Raw genomic sequence first — 6,158 nt, 5'->3', positions numbered from 1 at the left:
GTACATATATTGCTTAATCTTCCGAACACAGCATACACACATACAAAACGTTGCCTGTGTTTGTTTATGCTGAGTTTAGCACATTAATCAATAAAAACTTCCGCATTTTCATATACTAAACATTGAAAGACAAGGATGCGTTTCAGATAATTCAAGTTAGTTTGCTCAATACTTGTGGACAGATGAGCCAGAAGATCATGGGGTAGTGGACACGCCGCCTTCTCCTGATGATCTCCAAGCAGTGGCACATTCATCAAGTGTCCCGCCTTCTCCCCAGAGCAGCATACAAAGACCAAAGAAAGGGAAGCAGAATGCAAACACTAGTGACCTCATGGACAAGGAGCTGGAGAGTCTCACATCCAGACTGCATCGTCTTACTGCAGACAATATAGAAAACTTCACTTTGTCGCTGTGCGACGACATGCGGAGGTGTCCGCAACGATTGTTGCGTCAAATGAAAAAGGGTATATTGGATGTCATAGACAAATACATGCAAGATTATTAATGTTTGATTTTTATTGTGTGAGACTAATTTTAGCACGCTGCACGGAAGGATATTGTTTCATGTCACCCAACGTGATACGTGTTCAATGCATGATTTACGATTTGTTGATGTGCACTACACACTTTGAAGGATCCAGATTCTAGGGGCCTTCAAAATATTTAATGCTCGAGTACCAAAGAAGCCCATTTTGAACCTTAACACTTCTACACACACATGTGAGTGTAGCATCTGCATGATTTTAATCTACAGTTACACTTGGAGATGGTTTAATTCTTTGTGTGGTACTCAACACACACGATGAGTTTCATTCTTTTCACTACCATAACATGAAAAGACACTGACAGCGTAAATCTTTACCGCTGACATGTTGGCATGTCAGTTTGGCGCTGGTAAGAATTAATACTTTGAACCAGCTCATCAAGGCGGGAACTTTTAATTTTTCGTTAGAGCATGGAAACAGTGTATCAATTCATAAATATCATCTGCAATTCATCAATAATCTCCTTACAATTTCATTCATCACCTTACCCACTTCGTACTGATAACCTTACTCTGAAGCTTCCAATTGCCAGAACCAGTTTCGAGCAGTTTACTGTTGCATTTTTGGTGCCAAGGTCTGGAACGTCTTACTTTTGGTTGTATATACGTCAGACTACCCCATTCCTAAATTTAAACAAGAAGTTTAAGCGTTCTTTTCTACTGGTAACGGCAATCAATAATTTTCTAGTTGTCAGATTTATGTTTGTAGTTTTAAAGTGTGTGTGTTACTTTGCTGAATCATCACGTGACAGTGACACTTTGTAATATAATTTTTTTTTTTTTTTTTTTTGTATCTGCGACTGCGTCGCAGGTTTACCCTGCAGTCCTATTTCTTACATCTTTTTTGTTTTGTTTTGTATTACTAATAAAGAAAGATAGAAAGTAGAAAAAAAAATGTGATTAGACCGGGCTAACTAAACAAAATAAACCGGTGTGAACTGAAGCGTGATTTCGTAACATTCTGCTGGAAATTTGACAAAGCTATCACAGCACCTTAGCATGTAGTTCTGGTTCAGCTAAAAATAAGTGTTTTTGGCAGCTTTCACCTTGCGTCCAACTCCGTGCATATCTTTCATTGGACAACACCAGAATTACTAAGCAAAATAGGGTGTTTTTTCTATGCAGACGTGGTCTCTGATGCAGACATTTGAGGTGGCTCTGAGAAGGGCCGCTTTAGATGGAGATGGGGGAGGCATAGGGGGATTCTTCGGGTCTCTTCACCCAGTGCCATGGCACTTGGCCAGAGGGACTTTCAAAGCACTGCTTGTACATGTTCCGCACACCGGCTGCGTCAGTACTGTAGTTGCGTGATGATGTTCGCTGGACGTCCAGCTGCGCTGTCCGAAGTTCCTTCTCTACCTCTCTCCAGGAACCTCTCCTTAATTTGCCAAACTCATCAGTGGTGTCTCCTTCTTCAGTGAGCAACCTCCGATTCAAGAGTGGTGGAGGACGCAAGGGCGACATTCTCCAGCATTTTCCGGAGAGAGGTTCATGGCCCTCAGAAAAATTCGCCAACGGTTGGCCTGGAAGGTTGGGGAAGGCATTTTCAGAACATCGCCGACAGAGCAATAACACGTCAGTGAACATTTTAGATGGCAAATTCTGGGTGTTTTACCTTGCACGGAACAGTCTGTAGTTGAAGATTGTTTCTTCAGGTGATGGCATCTTGCCTGAATAGGGCCACAAAAAATCATCCCGGAGCTGGAATGCCTCATCTCCTATCAATATGTGAGGCAAAACAACATCCGAGTATGGCAGCCTTGCCATTCCGCAGTGTAACAGGTGCAGTGTTTTCCAAATGACATTAGTCGCCGACTAAATATGTTCCCCGAAGGAAATACATTTAGTACCGCTGAGCTACCTACATGTAGATTAATCATCACCGCATTGTCTTACCTTGATGTTGTAAAACATGCTGCCAGAATGTTTGGGAGCAATAATTTGGAAGAGAGAGTTGCTCATTTTCTGTCACGTGCAACTCGGGCAGAAACAGCCAAGGGATGCGAGAGTACGTTTTCACTATGGTAACGATAACGAAAATCTGCAATCGTACCAAGAAGAGTAATCCCGTTACGGGGTATTCGCACAAGCGACTTTTTTTGACGAGATTTAGGCGGAGGCGCGAGGGCGACAGGAGCTGCGTCGTAGTTTCTTGGGCGCACATGAGCAACGTCACTTCTTCTCGTGCATTCGTCTGCCGCCGAGAGATTCTGTGCGCGCTCCACAGAATTTCTCCGAAGAGAAACTGCTCCTGCTAGCTGCGCTGCGTCCAGCGCCGTCCTCCGTCGCATTTTGGAGTAACTACCCCATCGTCACTTCAGACGTCGTTTAGGATGCCCTCGGCATTTCTTCCATTATTTATCTTCATTATTTTCATTAATTATCTAACATTCAATAATTAAATATTTAATTAGCGGAATTCCTGGCAAAAGCGAGATCGCAGGATAACAGACTATGCTGGTTGAAAGCCACTGCACGTTTAAAAAAATCCTGAAGCACGCACATGCGTTAAAACGTCCCCCCCCCCGAATTTTGATACGCAAATGAGCCGAAACCGCAGCGACCGGGAACGCAGGCAGTACAGCCAACGCCACCTAGATACAGAAAGTCTGCGCATTGCCTCCTCTCCCTCCTTCGCTACGTGCGTCTGCTACTTCGTCTGCTAAAGGGCAACCTCCATGGAGCGAATTTTTGCAACGAAGTTCGCGCGGCAGACTGCCACGCGCGTTCCGCCGCCAGTTGTTCGCCGGCACCAGCTCCATGGAGCGAAAAACCAGCGGACGGCGTCGGGAAGTCATGCTGTGATGTCACTGTTGCCAGGGTACAAGGTGAAAGCTTAGTGAAATCAGTTGATCGAAAAAGTGCATTTTATGTCACAAATTTTGCAACTAAATCCAACAACTGTCTGAAAAGATGCGACCAGTAACGTACCGAAAGGCATATTCACTACTGCGAAAGGTAAACATGTTTCTTGGCAGAGAATGCCTCACGTTCTAACGATGCAGTTGGCGAAACAGCGAGCAGACGACAGCATCCAGTTGCAAGAAGAGAACGATGACGACGATTCACGAGAGCAGACGACCACGTGCAGGCGATCTGCCTTAGATTCGTAGCGGAAGTATGGCGGGCTAGCCCGCCATAGCGGAAGAGCACTTTGATTGGTTCATCTGCAGTCACTGATCTCGATTGTAAAAGGCTGGATCGCGGATAGGGAGCGCGAGCGTGAAGAAACCGGCCGCCATCTTACTGTACCCACAACAGTCGCCGCAGCGATCATAGCAACTTCTTGCAATTACGGTCGTACCAACCGTACTGGCAAGGTTACAGGGCCTAAATTTATACAGGTGAGTCACTCTTCATCAAGGAATAAATAGGCGTCCATTCTGTATATTTAGTTGCCCATTATGAAGTGTTTTTTTGCCCAAAACGAGCACTGGATGCAGGTTGCTTGATCGCTCTTCCGACGTTCAATCGAGCACACTTGCATTTTACACGGCGGCAAATACAGTTTGAGTGCATAATATGCTTGAAAGAACACGTTACACTACACAGGTAGTGTTGTCATTAATATATGTGCGAGCACTCGAGCGCTTTTTTGCATGCATTGCTAGCATGGTACACCGTGTTCTCTGCGGAAGCAAGTGCCACATTCATTTCTTTGAATTACCTTCGCGCACAAGTTCGGTATTACGTCATAATGAGACCACGATTGTCACCTTTTTTCATGTATTGGTATTGTTTTGTGCCTTGGTTTGATTTGTGACAAAGAATCCGGTGGTGTGGCGCGACTTGAATAACGCCTTTGTGTCTGAGCTGTATCGTCAGCTTGTTACGATAGTAATAATTTGTAGCGTGTCGCGCTATTTGTAGCAGTTTTTAAGGCAAAAGTGGTTTCTCAATACAGGTTTCGTCATGAGGGCTACCCAGTGAATAATCTGTGCAGTGTGATACGGCTGGGTGTACAGGTAAGTATCACGTTCCTCATCCACTGGTTTCTACTTTACAGGAAGGAACAACCTCAGTGCACGCACTGTGGTTAGCCTCTCTCAGTTTTGCATATTTTCTTACATGTTCACATCAGAAACACACCTTACACTTTAGGCTCCTTCACCCAGCAATATAATAATTAGAGATTATAATTCTTTTTAGAAGAGTTCCCCATATTCTTTTTGGGATAGTTTTTAATCTTTTGAATTTTTAGAAGATACAGGGATTGTAAACCATGTTTTAAACTGATGTTTTAACATTTGTCCAATGCATTTATTAAATAACATATTCATTTTTAACTGGTTACACCCAAACCAATGTTCTGATGTATTTCCTTTGTTGTCGATGCACCATAAAAATTGGAATAATCGTCATCAATGCAGGTTACTTCACGGCTGCCTCGACATACTCAAGAAATGGGTGCAGAACCTGCGTAATGCCCACAAACTTTGACTACCACAGCACCTCCAGAAAGTAAAGGCATATGTGTCACATGGGATTTTTAAAGGCATTCACAGTATATAATACCTTGTATGAACTGTTGTAGAGCCTCTACAGTACACTCTCAGAAATTAAAACTTGTCAGGGAACTGTGATAATTGTTTCAGTTAATAGGCATGTACATATACGCTATAAGAAGAAAATTATTTATTGAAAATGCACTTCTCTGGCTACTCATGTTGTTTACATCTACTGTTGATCACATTCATTTATCACATATTATATTCTTATATATTATTATTATATTATCACATATTCGATCACACTAAATTTAAAATTCAGCATATATGAGAAAATATCAGGAGGGAAATTGCTATGCATTGCTCATTCCAACCTAAAATTGAGTGCTACAAATTTAGAGAGCGTACCAGACCATTGTCATTCCTAAAATATATATTGCCATTGTAGCAAGGTCACAAAACAATAAATGTAGTCTTTTGCGACCTCCCTGCACGTTCATTGTATCCTGAAACGCATAAGTGCAAGAAATAAATCTTGAACTTGAATAAACTCGATGTTGTATAAACTTGACATAAAATATTGAATAATTTCAATTCCATTTCAATTTTGTTAGTAGTATTTGCAATACATAGTACACAGTGGGGGCCCCGTAGCATAGCTAGAGGTGGGGCCTCCCGGAAACAATCTGAATATCATGTATGTTGATGATGATTGGGATTTTTTTGGCGCAGCGACAAGAATATCATGTATGTGGCGACAACATCAGAACAAGGTATCCAATATAACGATGTACTGTCACAGTATGGGACAAAGCACAATACGCACAAAAGTAAAAGAACAACAACAACAACAAGAACAAACAAATTAAATAAATATAAGAAATAAAAACAACTGAGATTGAGCAAAAATGTGACGTTTATGAAGGTGAACAGCGTAGGCGAAAAAGCCCATGGGTGAAAGAAGACAAATAGTTGAAAAAGCGTGCATGAAAAGAATGTGTATGAATATGAGTAACTAATTCATGAAATGGTTCCGTAAGATGATCCGAAAACGTTGGACCAAACGTACTGACTTTAGGTTATCGGGCAAGGCGTTCCATAGTTTGGCAGCAACGAAGGTGAATGTTTGCTTCCCGTAGTTGGTTGTTGTGCGTGGCAGGAGAAAA

The 6,158-nt window shown here is 42.3% G+C and overlaps 1 long non-coding RNA gene across 1 annotated transcript; it reads left to right on the top strand.

Annotated features, from left to right (window-relative positions):
• The first annotated feature begins 3,726 nt into the window (after positions 1 to 3,726).
• LOC135372627 (uncharacterized) lies at positions 3,727 to 5,610 on the top strand. The gene is made up of 3 exons (XR_010416041.1): positions 3,727 to 3,888; positions 4,449 to 4,509; positions 4,915 to 5,610. It is a non-coding gene; the product is annotated as an uncharacterized LOC135372627 (long non-coding RNA).
• Positions 5,611 to 6,158: the final 548 nt, after the last annotated feature.

Source organism: Ornithodoros turicata, chromosome 1 (genome assembly GCF_037126465.1).
Source record: "Ornithodoros turicata isolate Travis chromosome 1, ASM3712646v1, whole genome shotgun sequence".
NCBI lineage: Eukaryota > Metazoa > Arthropoda > Arachnida > Ixodida > Argasidae > Ornithodoros > Ornithodoros turicata.
This window is presented reverse-complemented; position numbering and strand designations above follow the sequence as displayed.